The 21,777-nt window shown below is 49.7% G+C and overlaps 1 protein-coding gene across 4 annotated transcripts in view; it reads right to left on the reverse strand.

Annotated features, from left to right (window-relative positions):
* Ctif (cap binding complex dependent translation initiation factor) overlaps window positions 1–11,114 on the reverse strand; it is a 264,453-nt gene extending 253,339 nt beyond the window's left edge. For 3 of the 4 annotated variants that reach the window (XM_028871951.2, XM_028871952.2, XM_028871950.2), the window contains exon 1: window positions 10,823–11,112. The gene's annotated coding sequence lies outside the window, so the exon portion shown is untranslated. Of the gene's footprint in view, window positions 1–10,822 lie in introns of all 4 variants that reach the window. The other variant, XM_037197207.1, reaches the window with a different exon arrangement.
* Window positions 11,115–21,777: the final 10,663 nt, after the last annotated feature.

A 21,777-nucleotide genomic window follows, 5' to 3' on the forward strand; every position in this document is an offset into this window, starting at 1 on the left:
TGGGGGCGTAAGCCTTCATTGGCCTGAAACAGTCTCAGTTTACATCTGTATCCTGGCACAGCTGGCCGTTCAGACAAACTCCCCGGCAGCCACCCTTCCAGCTGCTCAGCCCCTTCGCCTCCTCCTTCACCTCCAGAGCCCCAGCATGAGTCCTGCCCTCCGCACCAGGATGCGAAGAGGTGGGACTCTTTTGGAGTCGCCGATTTCATCCCACCCTTCCCACAGCCTGCCCAGTGCCAGATGACGGCTAACCTGAACCAAATGCTGGCAGGTAAGAGACTTAGGCTAAAAAGATTAAGGACAACCAGTGGCATGTGGGCGAGGCGATGTTTTCCGGGGAGGGGGAGAGGCAGCTGGCTGTGTTTCCAAAATCTCTGACCCTCACCACTGGCTCTGTCTAGCAGAAACTGGCAGAGCTGGCCCACCCTGGCCAACTTTAACACAGGAGCAGCCGATGCTCTCCATAGCCAACATGAGCTAATGGACATGTAAGCCACAAAGATGCTAGCCATCCTGACGGCACAGAGGCAAAGCTGAATGTCTTTGCTTATAGGAGAGCCTGGGTGCTGTAGATAGATACAAGAAATAACGCATGTGCCCTAAAAAATCACACTGTGAACACTGTCCTATTGGGGGACAGGCTAGGTTGAGAATTCAGCACCAGGCCACTGTCTCAAATCCCATGGTTCAAACTCAAAGCAAATTCCCCAAGATCATGGAAAAGGCCTGTGTGTTCCCAGCAGATGGTAGTGTGGGAATCTTGTCTATCCCAAGGGATTCCCTATAATGGATTCACAAGGGCGGCATCCATCTCGACCCACCAACATTCCTTCTGTGTAACTTCTGGGTTCTGTGGCCACCACTGTAGCCAGGCATTTCCAGGTCTCTGCCCCGAGCAGTCTCCCTCACAGAAGTTAGTTTCATTCTGTGAGGCACACACCCTCTGCCCAATGCTGAGCCTGGCACACACTAGACGTTCACTGAACCCAGTTCTGTGTATGTGGCTCTCAAGTCACTTCCTCACAAGCAAAAGCTTGTTCCAGGCATCAAAGAAAGGCATCTCTCACGACTGTAAAGCATTGTGCCAAAGTAGCTCAGAGTGTCTATATCAAGCTACACATGGTCACTCATACCTATAATCCCAGTACCTGGAAGGCTGAGACAGGAGGCTCACAAGTTTGGATACAAGACACTATGAACTACACAGAGCATTTAAGGTGAGCCTCAGCCACATATCTGACCTTGTCTCAGAAACCAAGAATAAAATCAAACAAAAGTTTAAAAAGCAACTTACGTACCACAGACTGCGACTGTGAAGCCAGCTCCACTCAGTCAATGTCTGTCCTTACAAGCCCTCTGTGCATTAAACTAACGAAGACCGAGACTGGCTGAGTTCTCAGTCTTAGCTCGGCTAACAAAGGCCCTTCTAGCAGAAATAAAGGACTAGAAACCGTGTGTCATGGTGGCTTCGGAGGCTCCATACGGAAGTGGCCAGTGGCCTCGGGAGCTTCTCATAGGCAGAATACAGCCTCAAAGGTGGGCTAAGTGTTGCTCTGGCCGGCATTCCCAAGCAGATGAATGGGCCAGCCAGCTGACTCTAGATGTCTCCCCAAGTTTGAAACTATATCTTTGGGCACGGGGAAGACATGGTAAAATGTGGCCTGGAGAAGAAACCACCATGGGAATCCTCACATGCCCTACACAGTAAGCTAGAAAGATGCCACATGGCAAGGATTTGGGATGAACTAGCTGTGTGAGAGAAGGCCCTGGGTTTTGTAGACATATGGGACTCATCTACAGATATGGTACTTCCTTTTTTTTTTTCCTGTAGTACTGGGGATTGAATCCAGGACCTCATGCATGTCATGTGCAGACCTTTCCTAATACCTAAGCTGAGGTAGGGACAATTCTTCACACCATACATGTGCCTCCACCACTGTGCAGCTGTCTTCAAAGCCCAATCTCTAGGTCCCACTCAGGGCTCTTCTGCCCTCCTTCCCTTCCCTTCGCTCACATGGCCCTGGGCCTGAAGCTGGACTTGGATTCCGAGGGGAGATTTCAATGAACAATGAATGAGGAACCCCAGTACTTTCCTAGGCCCTCAGAGTCTCCAGCCCACAACAGGGAGGCTCTTGCCCCAAGACTGTGAGCTAATTTCTTCTCTGGAGCCCTCAGGACAAAATATCAGGTGGGCATCCAAAGCTGCAACAGGCCTGAGGTTTCCAACTGCCAGGAGGTATTTTTCTCCCAACCTCAAACCTGAATAGCCCAGCACCACCCATGCCAGGGGGGCTGAGGTCTAGCCTGTGCTCTCTCCAGGTAGGCAAACTTCCCTGTGCCTGCTAGAGGCAGGGCTCGCTGTTCCCCATCCTGGAGGAGACACTGTCAGGGCTTGCAAGGGCCCTGGAGTTTTGAACCCAGGCAGCCACGCTTCCACCACAGTCCTGCCTGAGCACACTCCCACATCTCATCTGGGGCAGGGCTTCCCTTGAATTCCGTGAGCCAGGCTGTTCTTAGAAAGGCTGCTGCTGCATCTTCTGCAGCATCTCCAGGCACTCTATACTTGGAAGGCTTCCAAGGGCATTCCACTGTGGCACCGAAAGTGTCTGCATCAGTATTGGGGTCCCCCCTTAGGACTTGTGCAGAGATGCCTTCTCTGGCTGGCCTCCGATCCCAGACACAGGCCATGTCCCGGCAAAGACTCATGGGAGACCAACACCTCCTGTGTGCCAGGCATAGCTTTGGGTCTTGAGGGTCCAAACAGGAAAAGGCTGGGCCTGGGCCCAACAGCAGTATAGTGATGGATGAATGAGACAGGGAACTCCGCTATGCTCGATCACTTAACTTGCGTTCTACTATTCTGGCTTGTACGGCTCCTTAGCAGCGTCTGTATGTCCCCATATTACCTCAAGCACGCCACCTGTTCCTGAAAGCAGTTCCCCTTCTCAAGGGCCTGGGACAGGGCTCCGCTCCTCCCCATGAATGTTAAAAGACGAAAGCACCTCTCGCCTAACTCACTCTCCTGCATCCAGATGAGGCTGCAGCCTGATTCTGCCAGCTGGGCCTCCAGCATGACACAGCATCCCCGCCTGGCTTCCCTAAGGAGCTGGCAGCCCTGTGTGACAAAGGATTCTCCGACAATGAGAAGAAGAGGTCTGCTCTATTGTCTGCAGCAGCCCTGCCAGGGTCCAGGTCCCCCATCACCTCAGGATACCTCCTCACTCAGCACAGCGGCTCCTGCTTCCCCTTCTTCCTCCGGTATTGTACTAGCCGCAGTTCTGATCCGAAGCCCATGACACTGAACTTGACACTGGTCTTTATTCTCACCCTAACCCAGCAGACCTATTCCAACTTATGCATGGGCTGCCATTCACAGTCAGTTGGGGTGACCAGAAGCCTGGGGGGGTCGGGTGTCTGTGGAGGGTTCCCCTTCAATGTAAACAACAACCACAGGCTGTGCTCTTCAAATCTGCGTAACACGTTCGCTGGCTGGTTTTAAGTCAACTTAACAGAAGCTGGAGTCGTGTGGGGAAGTGAACCTCAACTGAGAAGAAGTCCACACCAGTTTGGCTTGCGGTGCATTAACTTGATGGATGACTGATGTGGGAGGGCCCAGCTCATTTTGGGGTAGAGCCATCCTTGGGCTAGTCGTCCTGGGTATTATAAGAAAGCAGGCAGAGCAAGCCAGTAAGCAGCGTTCCTCCACGGCCTCTGCATCAGCTCCTGCCTCTAGGTTCCGACCTCAAGTTCTTGCCCTGACTGCCTTCAGTGGACTGTGATGTGGAAGCATGAGGGAAACGAACCCTTTCCTTGCCAAGTGGCTTTTGGTCCTTTTATTTTATCTCAGCAACAGAAACGTGACTAAGACAACATGTGACCCTTGATTCATGTCCAGTGCCTAGCTTGGTTGCAGATCCCCTCCTTGGGACAGAAACACCGCGGCTCCGGGAGCCCGGAGGCCACTTTGTTAAAGCCCCCTTTCCCATCCCAGATGAGCATCAGTCACACAGCTGGGTCCTCAACTGGCTGTGAAGCACTTCCTCGGCTGAGTCCTTGAGTTCGACCTCACTGTCATAGTGCCTTCCTTCCCAGGGTCGGCTGCTCCAGCCTCCGCCCCTTTGTGCCTGCAGGGCGTTACAGCAGAAGGTCCTTTTCTGTCTCCTTTGGCTAGTTCCTTCCTCTCCTTTAATAGTGGATGCTTGAGCTGCCTCCTTCAGGAAGACCTCCCTGATGGCAGGTGCTCTATGTCATCATGCACTTGAAAAATTGTAGTGAAATGTGACAGGTTGTGTTTCTCTCCTACTACATCAGAGTCAGGGCTCTATGCCTGTCCTCTGTTGTAGCCCAAGTCCAACACAGGGCCAGGCCTAAAAACAAAGCCAAATAGCAATGGAGAAGGTTGTGTCAACTGCAGGGTGATCAACCAAACCTCGTTGGTCCATCCCACCCCATGCATACACATTTTCCCTGTATCCACTTCTGGGTCATTATCCAATCTAAAACCCCTCGCACCCAATACCTAGCTAGACCTACTCCCAAATACGTCTCTTCCATTAACCCATCTCAAACTGGTCCTACTCTACATATCATTGCTATGGAAACTGTCTCCCATCTTTTATCTATTCCACAATCCTTCTCTGGAGTTAGTTAGCTGGTGGGTCCAGCTCCCTGGCTGGTCATGACCAACACAAAGCACCTGAAGGGTTCCAGGGCTCCATTCACAAAACAACAAGGATGATGTCAGATGATAAAGCATCCTTAGCACTGCGCACTGAGGGTGTGGAGCCTGGAGATATAAGCTTCACGTGCCTGTTCTAAAAATTATTCGGGACTTGGGCATGTCACTAACAATGGAGACTTGGTCTCCTCACCTGTAAAACGGGCCGGGGAGATGAAACCAACCATATAGGCGGAAATGAAAAGTCTACATGGGTGATTCATGTACTACACATAAATCCAGGTGAAGCACAGCCCCCTTCGTCTTCTCCCCCATTGCCATTCTGTCTTTGCTGAATTCAGCTAAAGAGCTTGAAAAACGCAAGGCCATAGTAGCATTTAGCGTCTAGGTCCATGCCATAGGGCCAGAAAGCAACACACTGAATAAGAATACCACAAGGCCTCCAGGCCTCCAGAGCCCTCGTTTATTCTTGGATGCCAAGACAAAATACAAGGCAACAAAGGCCGGCCCTGAATCAGGAAAGCAGTCTCCAGCCAAGCGGACGTCCAAGGAAAGATAGGGAAAAGTTTGCAGACCGAAAAGTAAGGTCCACTGTTGGTTTGTTTTTATTTTTTGGTAAGAATCTGGTGTAGAAAAAGAAATTGGGTTAGTTGTGGTGGCACATATCTACACCAGTAAGCTCTGCTGAAGAGGTGGAGGCAGGAGGATCATGGGAAAGAAATTGGCTAAGGCAAGAAAGACCAAGGTTTCCTGCCCCACTCTGCCAAGAGCTCCATGTGACCCTGAGTAAGCCTTTTTACTTCTGAGGCCCGGTGGTCTTTGCATGGAGATAGGTAATCTGCTTCTCCATCCAGCCTGCCTGGCTCCAGGGATGGGTCTGTTCTCACCCTGTTCTGAACCACAGCTCGGCTCGGGCTATAGACGGCAGCTAACACGTGATCAGGTAAGTTCTACAGAACACCACTGTGGGGAGTTCTCGAGACTGTAATTTGCCTGTCTGTTTGTATGTCTTCCTGTCTCTCTAGAAACAAGATTCTGCATCCCATCCACCCACCTCCAGCTTCCACCACACAATCAGCAGTTCTATTACCTTAGAGTCGGGACAGTAGAAATGGAACCTGAGGGTGACAGAGACCACAAGCGAATCTGGGACTAGATGAAAGCAGCCTTATATTAACATCTACACAGACCTTGTAAGCCCTGAAGGGCCTCACACTAATATCATAGACTAACATACTAACACACCAATATCACAGACCTCATATTAACATCATATACTAACATATCAATATCACAGACCTCATACTAACATCACATACTAACACACCAACATCACAGACCTCATACTAACATCACATACTAATATACCAATATCACAGACCTCGTACTAACATCACAGACCTCATACTAACATCACAGATCTCATACTAACATCTACACAAACCTTGTAAGCCCTGCAGGAACTCATACTAACATCACATACTAACATACTAATATCATAGACCTCATACTAACATCTACGCAGACCTTGTAAGCCCTGCAGGGCCTGGTAAGACCTTGGCCCAAACCACAGCTCCTCTCTGAGTCATGGCACAGTAGAGCTGGGGGTGGGAGCAGAAAGAACATCTTCACAGTGTCTTGGTGTGCAGAGGAACCTGCTGGTTGGCTTCTGGGTACGTCTCCATCAGCTGCCCATCTCTTACAGAAGGACATAGCTCTAGAGCAGTGGTTCTCAACCTTCCTAGGGCTGCGACCCTTTAACACAGTTCCTCATGATGTGGTGACCTCCCCTCTCCCATCATAAAATTATTTCCTTGCTCTTCATAACTGTAATCTTGTTACTGTTGCAAACTGTAATGTAGATAGATATCTATGTTTTCCAACTCTACGGCCAACCCTGTGAAAGGTTGTTTAACCCAGAAGTCTAGACCCACATGAAGACTCCAAATGGCCTGTGGTTCAGGTAACAGGGACATGAGAACCATTCCCACCACAGCTTTCCTCTCCCTTTGCTCTATGACGCCAAGCGCCAGCGTGAGACCTGGCAACCGACATATGTGAACCTGATTAGCTCCCAGGGTAAGCACTATGAAATACTGATGATTGGTTACCTTCTTAGGGCTCTACTCTTGGTGTGTAACTTAACTAATCCTGCTGTAGCTTGTGTGCCCAAAACAACATGGATTGTGTAGCCTACATGGATCCATCATAAGTACTTGAGAAGCTAAAACTCCTATATCCACCAGAAACAACAACTAGAACACCATTTTAGACACTAACACAGCGGTTCTCAATCTTCCTAATGCTGCCACCCTTTAACACAGTTCCTCGTGTTGGGGTGACCCCAACCATATAAAATTATTTTCATTGCTACTTCATAACTGTAATTTTCCTACTGTTATGACTCAGAATGTAAATTTCTGTGTTTGCTAATGGTCTCAGGCGACCCCTCCGAAAAGGTCATCCAAACTCTCACAACGGGTTGAGAATCATTGTTTTGCACATAGCAGGGACCAGTTGTTAATTTCTCTTGCACGTACTTCAAGATACACAAGCTCAAAGGTGCCCAGTACCCATTTGTGAGTGAACGAGTGGTTCGGATAGTTTACTGATCAGGTTGCTAACCTGAAAATCCCCCCAAGCCCATGCCTGAGAACCTTCATTTGCATGAACGTTGAGGCGCTCACACAGACGTGTAGGGATGCTTTGCTGTTTCCTAGGTTGGACCGTTCCCTAGAGAGGGAGGAAGACAGGAACACAGGGAGGGTTGAATGGTTAATCTGATAGCACTGGAAGCAGTACACAGCACATCTTGGCAGCATTTGGGATCCTGAAGCAGGAATGTTGTGTGAGTTCGAGATCTACCACTCTGGGCTGCACTCACCCCAGTCCAGCCTGTCTCAAAGAAACAAACAACAAAAACCTATGCAACAAACACATCTTGGATTCGCCAAGGACTCCATGAACACACCTCTATGTACAAGTGCATGTGCACCCTATGTGCTTATTATATGTTGATATGTAGTAGGTATGTCACAGCTGGCATGTACTCATCAACATCACATCATCAGATGGGTAATAAAGGCCCGTGGTTTATAGTGGCTGCTTTCACTATTCACTGTTATTTATTTTGATGAAATCCAAACACAGGTGGTATACACCTTTAATCTTAGCCTCTCCTGGTCTACATAGGGAAGCCAGCCAAGGCAATTCAGTGAGACCCTGTCTCAAAGTAACAACAAAAAAGTGTTTTGACAAAGAACAAGTACCAGCATAATTTACCCTGTTCTCAGGCTATTTCCTGGGGGTACCAAGAACCCACCCTAAAAAAAAAGGGTCACTATTTAAATAAAAAGCTGCGGGTACTAGGTACACACCTGTTATCCCAGCAGTTGGGAGGTGGTGGTGGCCAGGCAACACTGGGGAGCCCCTGTCTTAAACACCAATAAAGCTATGGCCTGCAAAGCGAAACCACAAGTGCAGGAAAAGCTGCCCTGTACTTAGGCTCTAGGTAAGTGACATCATTTCCCCGAGCCTTAGTGTCCTCATTTGTACAGTGGAATTTGTCCTTCCCTACCCGACAGGATCTTTTTCATAAATGTAATGACATGTAGGGGGGAAGCTGCCCTGTAAAATCATACAAACATGTTCTTATTCTAGAAATCTACTCAACTCAATGGCACTATACCCAGAACGCCTTACAAATGACTTCCTATGAGCTGGGCGTTCCTCACCAGGCCAGGCGCTGGACACACGCGGAGCCTATTGCCCTGTCCCGTGGAGTCCTATTTCACACACTCAGAGGACTTTCCTTGGGCCACCGGAGAGCGTCCTGACACTATCTAATGTCTGTGGAGGGCAATCCGTTCCTGTATAATTGGGTTATTTGAAAATCCTGGCGATTTCCTTGCAAGGCTCAGGGCTGCTGCGAGCGGAGATTCCAGAGGTTTGGGCCCAAATCCTACGCTGGGCAAGAGGAACGCGGCAGGACAGCCCATAGCTCCTCCCCATGCTCTGCCTCGCCTTCCTCCGAGCAGAGGCGGTGCTTAAGCTGTGTCACTTTCGACCTGGGGAGGCTCCCAACACCCGAGCCTGCAGCTTCTTCCGAGGCGTCCAGGCGGTGCAGGGGCCCCTAGCCAGAGGAGATAATCTCAGCGCTTCAAAAATGACAGCCGGGGCGGGCGGGGCAGGCAGTGGAGTGTGACCCCGCAGGCCTGCGGGCAGAGGCAGACAGGGCCTAGGCTGCGGCTATCGGGCTATCGGGCAGGCTTTGGTCCTCAACTGAGGAACTGAGAGCTAGGAGGGGTGGCTGAACGGGTGGGTTCTCTCCAAGATCTGGGAAGACAGCTGAGAGAATGCGCAGGCACGAGCATCACCGGGACCCTCCGTACTAAGGTCGAGGATCCTGAGCCCCCGCGCGGAGTGCAGGATGGGTGGGTGGGGCGCCAGAGTTTGGGTGGATCCTCCCAGCCGGCTGGGTGGGCAGCCAGTCACTGGACTATGGGGACAAGAGAAACGCAGAGGGAAGGCCACATAGGGCTTGGGACTCGCGCTGCGCGCATCCAGAGAACCCAAGCCACCTTAAGGTCTTCCCCGGCGCTAGACAGAAGAATTCCTTAGAAACGCAAACGTGGACACACATAAGATAGAGAGCCCAACTCACACCATTTGGGGCTGACTGGGCCAATCCCATGAGGCATCCACCCTACGCTGTTCTCCACTATGCCGCCCCCTCCAAGACCAAGCTGTGTGTACACACACAAACAGTTGGGCGGGGGAGGCGACGCCTCCCTCCTGGTAGGGACACGCAGGGCACAGCCACCGATCCCTCCCCTCTACATGCCGCGCCCCCTTCTCAGCTCACACGCCCCCTGGCCCCTACCGGAGAACTCTGCAAAACCAGAGCCAAGGAGGCCGAGAGAAGCGTTTGACTCCTGGATTGTCTTTTAATGCCAATAAATAACCAGCTCTGACTCCCGGTCCTGGGGACGCCTCCTCCGGTGGCATCCAGGAGCCCGCACGCGGCCCTCTGGGTCCCCTAGACATCAACCTCAGCCAAGCCACCGCCCCCATCTTCCCCCTAAAACCCGCGACTGTGACCGTCACCTGCTAGGCCCCCTCATTCAGCTTTTGGGAGCTTGTCAACTTAACCCCAGATCTGCAGGGCGTATCTATCCCCCAGGCCCCATTACTCCGAGGCCACAGGAATGATAATTCTTAAAGCCAACAGAATCGCCACGGCGGAGAACGGCCAAAGCTGCCACTGCAATGGATCTACCAAGGCTGCCTCCACTGCTCCCATCCGCCGCGCCCTCCGAGGCCCGCGGGCTCACCAGAGACGAAAGGAGGGGTCTGCTGCCTGTCTAGACGAGAGCCATCCACAGATACCGCCGAGCCCGCGAGGACTGCCGCGGCCACAGACACCATCCGTCAGCACGGAGGGAAGGGCAGCGTGGACGGACACACACACACGGACGGACACACACACACACACACACACACACACACACACACACACACACCCCACACACACACTCCGGTTCCCTCCCGCAGCCCCGAGTGCTGCAGCCGCGCCCGCCGCCGCCTCTCCAGCCGCGCTCCGACCTCGGCGCAGAGCGCGGTCGGAACAGCTGCAAGTTTGCCTGGCGCTGGAGCAACTGCTCGTTGCAGCAAACGAGGCTCCAAAACAAAAGGGAGGAATCTCGCTCGCGGGCTTCCCCCCCGCGGGTCGGAACCCGGCACATGACATCGGCTACACCGCGCAGCTCCAACGCGAGTGGGGCTCCAGACGCGCGTCCTGGGGCTCCAGACGCGCGTCCCCCCAGGAACCCTTCTGGGTTTCGGAGGTCCGGTGTCACGATCCCTACAGCGCGGGGAGCGGGGCCCATCACAGGACAAACCCTGGGAAGGGGCGAGATGGGAGACTGAGATGCCCCCTAGACCCAGAGGAGGGGACGGTGGAAGGGTGCGGACACCGGGCTGGCTAAGGCACTGGAAGGGGGAAGGGGGAGAATTGTTTAGGGCGGTTTTCCCGGATTTATCTATCATCAAGAGCACGTCATGTAGCCCTCCTCCCTCCCGGGTCCCCGAATCCACCCGCAAGCCGAGGGGACTAAAAGAGGAGGGCGGACAAGAGATGCTCACCTCGGGGTTCCTCCGGCCGCCGCGCGGAGCCCGCGTCGGGGGTGGGGGAAGGGGGCAGGGAAGGGGAAGGGAGGGACCAGGCTCCAGAGAGCCGACTCCTGCTGGGAGTTCGGCGCGTCTCAACCGTGAGGGGATCCGGCACCCCAGCGGACCGATCCAGTCGAGAAGGGAGGGAGGGAGGGAAGGGAGACGAGACAGGGAGGGAGGGGCAGGCAGAGGGAGGGAGTAGAGGAAGGAAAAAAAATGATCCCTGTACTGACACAGGGAAAGAGAATGTAGGAGAGTGACGTCCAGGCCCCGCCTCCCCCTCCGGCCACGTGCAAGACTTGAAAGGAAAGAGGGAGACGGCAAGCCTGCTGGGTAATGTAGTTCGCCTTTCTTTCCTGGGATGGCGGGCCCTAGAGAGCTGGGAACCAAGGGGACGCCGGGGATGCCGCCTGAACTGCCTGGACAGACCAGTGTTGCCCTTCAACATCCTCCCTTCAACGACCTCTTGCGCTAGCGGGGCCCTCTGCTGTCGGGGACGGAAATGAGGGTGAAGGCATCGTCTCTCTTGCAGGGAAACACTTGGTTTTAGAATCAGGCAGGCTGTAAGGATGAGGACTTCCGCGCTTCAAGTGTAAAGTCTGTCCTAATGAATGATAAGAGAAAGCGTAGTGTATGCACTGGGAGAGATGTTGTGGGGGAGACAAGTGGCGTTATTAATGCGGCATTAAGTGCCACCATAGGTTATTGAGATTCACATGTAATAATTAACGTTTGTGCATCGCTGTGGCAGGGGCGGATGTTGTAATTAGATATGCACTTTGCGACCAATTAATTTTCCATTGGCCATGCTAAAAGCTGAGGCATTGTAGCTGGAAGAATTCGATGGCAGTGGATAATGCGGTCATCACCAGACCAGATCTCCACGGTCTTGGTTAAAACTGAGATTAGCGCGGAGGCCTCCAGGAGGAATATAAGATGCTGAATGTCTCACCGAGTGGTGGTGTCAGGTGCATATTGGAGGTATTGGAAGGGACCTTCTGCAGAAATCCTTTGAGTGATTAATTTGTAAAACATCCAGTGAGCATATCCAGGCATGCAGGGACCAGGAAGCCCCTCAGTCTGTGTCCTCTAGAAGCTCAGTCTTGTGGGAGGGCCACAGTCTGTGAAAGAATAGGGGAATAAGTGAGCTCTTAACACAGGGACTAGCACAAAGCACCATGGGACCTCCGGAGGAGCAGCCAACCAGGATGCGGTAGGAAGGCATCCTGAAGGAAGGTACTTGAATGAAGAGTTAACTAAGGTTTTTAACAAGGGGCAGGGCGTCTGTTATGGCTATGGAAGGTTCTAGATTCAAGAGAAGAGCTGATTCTGCAGCTCCTAGCTATTCGGCTGGACAGGGGACAGGTTGCTGGGTGGGCAAGGGTAGTGCAGAAAGCAAAGAATGGCTAGAGGGTTAGTCTATAGGGCAGAAGGAGCCCGGGGCTGCTTGCTGGAAGAGGCGGGGCTTGGAGTGGTGGATGGGATTTTGTTTTGTAGTAAGCTTTGAATACTGAATGAACCAGGCCATGGGCAGAAAGCAAAACAGAATACAAAACAGAATACATGTTCACAACCTGTGGAGAGTTCCTTTGACTTTTAAACCAGAACCAAGGTGCTCAGTGGGTCTCTGTCTCTTGTCTCTGTCTCTGTCTGAGAGAGAGAGAGAGAGAGAGAGAGAGAGAGAGAGAGAGAGAGAAGAGAAGAGAAGAGAAGAGAAGAGAAGAGAAGAGAAGAGAAGAGAAGAGAAGAGAAGAGAAGAGAAGAGAAGGAGGAGGAGGAGGAGGAGGAGGAGGAGGAGGAGGAAGAAGAAGAAGAAGAAGAAGAAGAAGAAGAAGAAGAAGAAGAAGAAGAAGAAGAAGAAGAAGAAACAAGCTGTATTGCAGGCCCAGAGACCTTACCCATCATCTACAACCAACAACTGGTCCAAGGCAGAATGTGTGCTGGGCGCCAGGCACAGTCCCCCACCCCACCCCACCACATGCTCTCTCCCCTCCCAAAGGAACACAAGTGCACCTGACTTCCTGGGGTTTGTCCTTAGCAGTGTGCCTCTTTGGCTCAGCAGTGAGTTATTTTTGTGCTCCAACATCTGGATGATTTCCTGGGTTTACAAAATATTAACTAATAGTACCAGACTCTAGCCTTTCAGCAAATTCTGGTTTCCTTACCTGGCTCTCGGGGCTGGAGTTTGCACACCCAGTGACAGGCACGCCACCCACCCGCAAAGCAACTGAGAATGAATTGTCTCATCTTGTCTTCGCCCTGGCTGTAAGTCTCCTCACCTTTCAGAGGTGAGGAGAGGCTGAACAACCCGTAGAATACACAACACCCCCACAGAGCACTTGTGGAGGCTCTGTGGCATTTGGGCCATGGTGGAGCACAACACAGGGGACTCTTAGTCAGCCTGATCCCGAGTTCGAATATCGGCTTGATCTCTTGTAGCTGTGACCATGGGTAGCTAGCTTAACCTCCAAGCAGGGTGACCTTGAGGAAGTCACTCAATAGCCTTAGCTTTATGGGAGTCAGTGGCAATCAGGTTTTTATGTGGATGGGTCTGTCTTGTGGAAATATGGGCAGTGTGGTTTGAGTTCCTTTCCTGTACCAAGATCTTTCTGGTCTTTAAAGATGACTGTATATTTTGTTCTCTCTGTAATTATAGGTCAGCAGAGCTGACATAGTGGGAACCAATCCTGAGCCCTTCTTCATCCTAACATGGGAAATAAGTTCTTTTGTCTTCAGGGAACCTTGGCCCAGTTTTGCTCTTTCCCTATCAGCTGAGTGAGGTCAACGTTCTTTCTGTTCCTGAAGACCCCATACTTGTCTCCTTGCCCCAGGCTGGCTCCCCTTGGAGAGTGGACGGTGCTGTGAGACATTGCATAGGTGTCCATCAAACCACTTCCTGGTTCCCATAGTCTCGGATCCTGGATCCCTGCTCTTTCCCAGCCCACTAGACTGTCACTTCCTTCCTCAGACCTTCTAGTCACTCTCTCCTCCAAAACACATATTTGTGTTTTCCTGCTGAGAACTCTTCTAAGTGGCCTCTGGTGATAGGCCTTGCTGCTTGGGATGGAGGCTTGAGTAGGGAGGCCTTGTGTGTCCTTCTGATAGAGTGAAGGCCTGGGTTTGCTTGGCTCGAATCAGGACCTTCCTTCCCAGTGTTGTGGCTGATCTAGCATTCACCTGCATGCTGTGGGATGTTCTGTATGTTAAATGTGTTGCTCTGATTGGTTAATAAATAAAACACTGATTGGCCAGTAGCCAGGCAGGAAGTATAGGCAGGACAAGCAGAGAAGAGAATTCTGGGAAGTGGAAGGCTGAGTCAGAGAGACACTGCCAGCCGCCGCCATGACAAGGGAGATGTAAGGTACTGGTAAAGCCACGAGCCACGTGGCAAAGTATAGATTAATAGAAATGGGTTAATTTAAGATAGAAGAAGCAGATAACAAGAAGCCTGCTGCGGCCATACAGTTTGTAAACAATATAAGTCTCTGTGTGTTTACATGGTTGGGTCTGAGTGGCTGTGGGACTGGCAGGTGAGAGAGATTTGTCCCAACTGTGAGCCAGGCAGGACCAGGAAAACTCTAGCTACATCTGCAAACTGAAGTCAGAAAAGTGGCTGAGTGCAGAGTCCTAGATTAGTAAAAGACACTGGCATTGCATACTGCAGGAATGAGGGTTTTGTTTGTTTGTTATGTTTATTGTTTGTTTGTTTGTCAGAGCATGGTCTATAAATGAAAACCCAGCATCTTTCTGGTTCAAGCAGTTGCTTCTCCTAATCTATACTTGCCCAAAGATGCTGGTAAAAGAAGTATACAGCTCCTTCCCTCCCAGTCCTTCTCTCAGCTCTCTCCACAGCTTTTCTAGGTGAAGAGTTACCTCCAGCAGGCCTCACATTTACATATTTGTCTATTTGTTTATTTTACTGTGCTAAGAACCCAGGACTGCATACATGCTAAGTGAGCACTGTACCATGGGTCTTCTCCTTCAGCCCCCTCACACTGTTTGAAGGGCAGTTGGGAAAGACAGCAAGGCTGGTGGAGGGAAGCTGGCTGCCTTTAGGAGCTGGGAGTCCATGTTAATACCCAGGAGATGGTAAGAAAGGAATGAAATTCCCCACTGTGTAAGGTGACTTTTGGTGAACTAAGGTCCGGGAGGTACAATGGTCAGAAAAGGCTTTTGGGAAGAAAGCAGATCCACAGCAACACAAATTTTCTCACTGGGAGGAAGTCAGTGCAAGCCCAACTCTGGGGATGTAGCTGGCCTGGGAACTCTGCAAAAGTCATAACATTTGATGGGAGCTGGAGTGGCCTCATTGTACGATGTGGTGACTGCCAACCCCACAGAAGGAAGGTAGGTGCTCTTCTGGTGTCTCTCCTGTGTTATAGTGGTGTTGGCCTAGAGAGATCCCAGCTTGATAGACCCAGGTTGAATTTCACTCCTGCCTCATCTCATCTTCCATTACACAACCCCAAAGACCATTGCCTGGCAGGAAGATGCAAATCGATCCCAGAGGTGGCCGTCAGTGAAGGGGAAAGGGATATGAGCCAACATCTGTGAACTTGAGAGAAGCCAAAGAGAAAAAAAGAGAGGTGAATCAAGGAATGTCTATTGGGATCTCACTGTGCAGAAGTCACGGCAAGGTACCGGTGAGGCTCTGGGTACCACCTGACCCATCTCACTGTGTGACATTGCCTCTCTCTGGGCCTCAGTTCTTCTATCTGTAAGATGAGATCACTGGGTCTGATCTCTGAGATTATCTGCCTTTAAGAAGTTTGTAATCTTTTGGCAAAAGAAGCCATGGAATTAAGTAGCCAAGAGACTGAATTTTCAAGCTGGAAAGTTTTCAACCTGCAGGAAGAGCTTGTCGTTCTCTTTAGAGAAAGGTCTGGAGCCGAGACAGGAACATAAAGCAGGCAGACCTGGCCTGGCAAGATCCAAGGACATTGAGAGGCCAGTGTATCAGCAGACGTTTCTCAGGGCCTTCAGAGTTTAAGGTCAGATCTCAGGTCAGTGACATGAGCATCCCTTCTTGACCTTGATGAGGGCTTGGGGAAAAACATACCACACTTCTCTGCAAAAGACAGTATCCTTTTTTTGCCAGACCATACTCAAAAGAAAGGGAATCATTGTCCCCCTGGGAGGGGTAGCCAAATCTAATTAAATCAGAGATGTATACCTGTTCCAAGGCTCCATTGGCTGGCTTGACTGGGCTCCATCGAATTGAGCCAATTCAATTTCTTCTTGCAAGAATGTGAAGGAAGAGACTGAAAAACTTCTGCCCACTGTGGATAGCTCCTTAAGTCAAAGCCTGTGGCCAAGGTGGGCAGGCTCAAGATAAGGAAGCTGAAGAAGTATGTAGAGATGGGGAAGATGGGGTGGGGGGATGGGGATGAAAGGCAACTGCTTAGAAAACCTGGCTCCTCCCTCTCCCTCGTTCTCAGTCACTGGATGCCTTGCTGTGCCACTCACGGCTCCCTGTTCTCTGATCCTCACGGTCACCTCCTATGCTTTGTGCCAGGTTAACTGGGGTTCGGATCTTTAATTTAAAGGCCTTAGGGTGCAGAGAGGAGTTGAAGCCACTAGCTGACTACCTCTTCTCCCCCAAATGCCTTCTCTCTTTAAATTCCAGCTGTCTCTCCCTTCAACTGGTTTATAAATCCTGTCTGCTAAAGTCTTATTCTGAACTGTCTGCAAAATCATTTGGCCTTGAACCTTCCACACCTCTGAATAATTTTCAAAGAATAATAGCTACGTTATCAATTCAACTATTGGAAGTGTGAAGGAAATGCTGTGAGTTCCATAGCAGGTCGGGAACTGGCAGTCCGAGGGAGCTGTGGATCTCAAGGCTAGGGAGCTTGATCTCATCCCACATCTCAAAATGTCAGGTTGCACCTCCCAATGTCCGCCAAACTCTCACCCAGCTACAGGCAGCTATGTGTATCCTTCATCCTGACTAATATAAGGATGAACCTCAGAGGTGCGAGGCATCACCGGATTCTGTGTCAGAGCAGTGATCCTGTGTCATCTGTGCCATCACCCCATCAGCCAAAGGAAAGCACATCACATTTGGGCTCACATATAGTCCGGCGGTGGTGGTGTATGCCTTTAATCCCAGCACTTGGGAGGCAGAGCCAGGAGGGATCTCTGTGAGTTCCAGGCCAGCCTGGTCTACAGAGTGAGATCCAGGACAGGCACCAAAACCACACAGAGAAACCCTATCTCAGAAAAAAAAAAAAAAATTCACATGTAAAGGAGCTGGAAGTATGGCTCAGCGTACTTGCTGCTCTTCCAGAGGATCGGAGTTCAGAGCCCCCCAGCACCCATGGTGAAGGGCTCACAACTGCCTGGAACTCCATCTCCAGGAGACCCAACTCTCTCTTCTGGTCTCTGTGGGAAGCCACACATGTGCCTTACCTGTCCACATATGCACATGCACATACACATTAGAAAATAAATTTGCATACAAAACAATGAGCTTTGTTGTGATGTGTTTTCATACATATGTATCGTTGTTCTCGGCTTATATTCACTGTTAATTACCGCCTGTGTCCTCTTGACGCTTCCACTGGTCCACTTCTTCCCCAAATTGTGTGTGTGTGTGTGTGTGTGTGTGTGTGTGTGTGTGTGTGTGTAAGTCTAGAGTCCAACTGGCTGTGCAGCCAACGATGGTCTGGAATTCCTCATCTTCCTGCCTATGCCTTCCTAGTGGGATTACAATCACATATGAGCCTCCTTTTTAAAATGAGTAGTTTATTATGTGTAGTACAGTAGTTGAAATGTCACTGTATGCAGTCCGCATCCTACTTTAGTCACTGAATAAAATTAAAAGAATACTTTCTGTATCCATACTGTCTTTGTAGACAACACCTGAAGAATTATTTAAATGACAGTTTTTAGCATCTAGCATATGTTTGTTCTAAGTCATCAAGAATGACAGTTACACATTAAAATGTGCATTAATGTAGGCCTAAGGAACCTCACAGTTCAGAAGACAGACATATTTTAAACAGAAATGGCAATATAAGATTCAAATTCAGGGTTAGGGGTATAACTCAGTTAACTAGCACTTGCACCAAAAACCTGGATTCTAGTCCCAGAACCGGGGGGGAAATCAAATTAAAAACAAGTATATACTATAACAGAGTGGTTGTTGGGCCAAAGTTGCTCCTCAAAAGCTAGAGTGGGGCCAGTGAGACATTCAGCAGGCAAAGCTGCTGTGGGATGTTCTGTATGTTAAATGTGTTGCTCTGATTGGTTAATAAATAAAACACTGATTGGCCAGTAGCCAGGCAGGAAGTATAGGCAGGACAAGCAGAGGGGAGAACTCTGGGAAGTGGAAGGCTGAGGCAGAGAGACGCTGCCAGCAGCCACCATGACAAGCAACATGTAAAAAATACTGGTAAGCCACAAGCCATGTAGCAACTTATAGATTAATAGAAATGGGTTAATTTAAGATATAAGAACTAGATAACAAGAAGCCTGCTGCAGCCATACAGTTTGTAAGCAATATAAGTCTCTGTGTGTTTACTCGGTTGGGTCTGAGTGGCTCTGGGACTGGCGGGTGAGAGATTTGTCCTGACTGTGGGCCAAGCAGGACTGGAGAAATCTCCAGCTACATAAAGCACTTGGCATGTAAGCTCAACAACTCGAGTTCCAGCCTTAGACCCCACACAAGAGGAGGAGAGACCTGACTCCACAAAGCTGCCCTGTAACCTTCATTGCCACGAACCCCCCATACACATGCATATCATGCACTCATGATAATAATAAACAAAACTTTATTTTGAAATTAATTAAAAAGAAGGAAACAAAGGATAAGGTGGCAGGGATAGATCCACGGCACGATGTGGACAGGACAAGCCTTGGCACCTGAATGTGCTTGGGATGGGAAGGATGCTGTGGAGATGGCGGAGGATGCCGTGGAGGTGGAGGAAGGATGCTGTGGAGGTGGAGGGAGGATGCTGTGGAGGTGGTAGGAGGAAGGATGCTGTGGGGGTGGTGCATGGGTAGCATTTCCAGGGGCAACTGGCAGGAGCTGAGGTGTGGGAAATGGCAGGGGAAGGGAACGTAATCAAGGAAGGAGGCAGAATGAAGCTGGTCAAGTTAGTGATGTGCAGCTGGTTCAAGGTTTGACTCAGAAGACATCAAATCTTTATAAGCACTTGACCTTGGACAAACCTAATTACTCTGAGCTTCCATTTCCTCCATAAAGTGGGGAAACCACGGATCACATCTCAGTAGGTTTATAAGCATTAAAGGAGAGAGGGAGAGTCCCACCATGGAGAGTAGGGCTAGCCTTTATCTTTGTTTTTTCTTTTGCTTCTTTGAGATAGGATCTCTCTATACAGCCTAGAACTCACTACAGCCTAGAGCTCACTATGTCTTAGTTCAGACTGGCCTCGAATTCACAGAGATCCTCTTACCTCTGCCTCCCAAGCACAGGAATTGAAGGCATGTGCCACCGGGCTTGGCTGTTATCTGACTTTATGGGAAGAGGAACAAAAATATGACCAATTTGAGCTTTATTCTATGACCCAGGAAGAGGAAGTTGGAGTTGCTGTTACAGGGCATTTCCACCACACAGTGCTGGATGGCCTAGTCCACAAGTTCCCATCTGGGCCCCGATCTAAGAACACAGAATCCTTATCTCCCTCACCTCACATCTGGGGGTTCATTCAGCACAATGAGGAGTGACTGCTGGCTTCCCCACATTTCCTTCAAAACATGAGGTACACATGCACATGCCAATTCTGTTACTTTTCCAACAGTTTGAGTTATCAGATTTGTTTACACCATACTCTTTCCAGAAAGGGCTAGAGACAGCACTTCCAGTTCTAAGGTATACCTATGATAGGCGTGGACACCAAAGGACCCTTTATGAGATGAATCCTTTTACCAAAACAGTAAGCATGCACAGCTTTTTCAAACTGCTCATGCGGCATGAGCGGCATCAGGTTGGACTGGTGGAGTTTTGCTTCACTGGCAACTCTTCTGGAACATTCCTGTGGCATCAGCCTATCCCCAGCACTGCTCAGCACTAACACCTTTTGTAGGAATCGGCTGTTTTTCGTGGAGTTGAAACAAAGGGTGTGTGAAGCCCTTGAAGGATTTCTGTGTAAGCCACTGGATGGAAACTGCTCTGGAGGTTACCCAGCTGCCTGTTAGAAGAAGAAAAGGAATTTTCAGAAAGATAAGGAGAAATGCCTTTTGGCCGACTTAACTTGGAGACTGTCCCCAGACATGGGAACAATGTAGGAGACGCATAGAGCAGTGTCTGCGTGCTCAGCCAGCCTGGGACCTGGGACAGGGAATAAGCTGGCGAAAGTTCACTTGTCCCCTCCCCACTCCTAGAAAACAATTTTGGTCTGACGCAGAGATAAGATTTAAAGCCTTTTCTTCAGGACTCATCGAAGGTACCTTTACAGTGGGCACGTTGCCATGACAACTGGATAGTCACTGAAGGGCATCTATAATTGGTAGGAAATGCTATTAATTTAGTTACAGGTTATTCTCTTTCTAGAAGGACTGTGAATCTTGGGCTACTTACAGTAGTCAGCTGTGAGCTTCCTGCCTGAGCACACTAATAATCACCTTGTAACTTAATTACTAGCCTAGCACCAGGAACGCGTCTCCTGTTATCAGCTGGGATGTAATTTTTGGATGCCAGCTCCTTGGGTAGGGCCTGCCTTTGGAAGCTGTGGTTACCCAGATGCTGGTCTTAACCTTTGCTGAGCTTGGAAGCCACTGGGCCTTGGAATTAGCTGGAGGGATCCTTGTGAAATACTAGTTCACCTGAGCATCAACCTGTCGGCTGCTGGGAGGGGGAATGGGAGGAAGCAATTCCCACGTGACAATGTCCCACATGACCACACTCTGGCTTTCATTCCTACAATCTCTTTTCACCTAGTTTCCTAGATAGAGATCTAGACAATTCTTAATGCTGGATTCATATTATTTTTTTTATTTTCTTAAAATTATGGTAGAATTCATATGGGCTGGAGAGATGGCTCAGAGGTTAAGAGCACCGACTGCTCTTCCAGAGGTCCTGAGTTCAATTCCCAGCACCCACATGGTGGCTCACAACCATCTGTAATGAGATCTGGCACCCTCTTCTGTGTACATAATAAATAAATAAATGTTAAAAAAATTATGGTAGAATTCATACAGCATAAAATTGACCATCTTAGCCTTTTATTTTTCCTCCTTCCTTCCTTCCTTCCTCCCTCCCTCCCTCCCTCCCTCCCTCCCTTCCTTCCTTTTTCCCCTCCTTTCTTTCTTTCTCTCTCTCTCCTTTTCTTTTCTTTTCCTTTTTTTTTTAAATAAAGATGGGGTTGCACTATGTAGCTCTGATGGCCTGGAACTTGACATGTAGACCAGGCTGGCCTCAAACCCTCAGAGATCCACCTGTCTTTTTCTCCCAAGCACTGAGATTAAAGGCATGTGACACTATGCCTGACCCATCTTGGCCATTTTTAAGTCAAAGTTCAATGGCATTTAGTGGCAAACATCACTGCCATCTTTCACAGGAACTCTCCGTGTTGTAAAACTGAACCTGTATCCATTTAATACTAATTTTTAATTGAAAAAAAATATCCATACAATATGTTTTGACTGTTTTTCCCCCTCTCCCATTTCCTCCCTCCCCACCTCCCTGCCTACCCAACTTTTTTCTTTCTCTCTCTCAAAAAAAAAAAAAAAAGACAAAAACAAAACAACAAAGACAAGAAACACGCCGGACGGTGGAGGTGCACTTCTTTAATCCCAGCACTCAGGAGGCAGAGGCAGGCAGATCTCTGTGAGTTCAAGGCCAGCCTGGGCTACAGAGTGAGTTCCAGGACAGGCTCCAAAGCTACACAGAGAAACTCTGTCTTGGGGAAAAAAAAAAAAACCCTCACCCAAAAATGAAAATTAAAATAAGCAAAAAACTGGAT

This window comes from Peromyscus leucopus, chromosome 19 (assembly GCF_004664715.2).
Source record: "Peromyscus leucopus breed LL Stock chromosome 19, UCI_PerLeu_2.1, whole genome shotgun sequence".
Taxonomy (NCBI): domain Eukaryota; kingdom Metazoa; phylum Chordata; class Mammalia; order Rodentia; family Cricetidae; genus Peromyscus; species Peromyscus leucopus.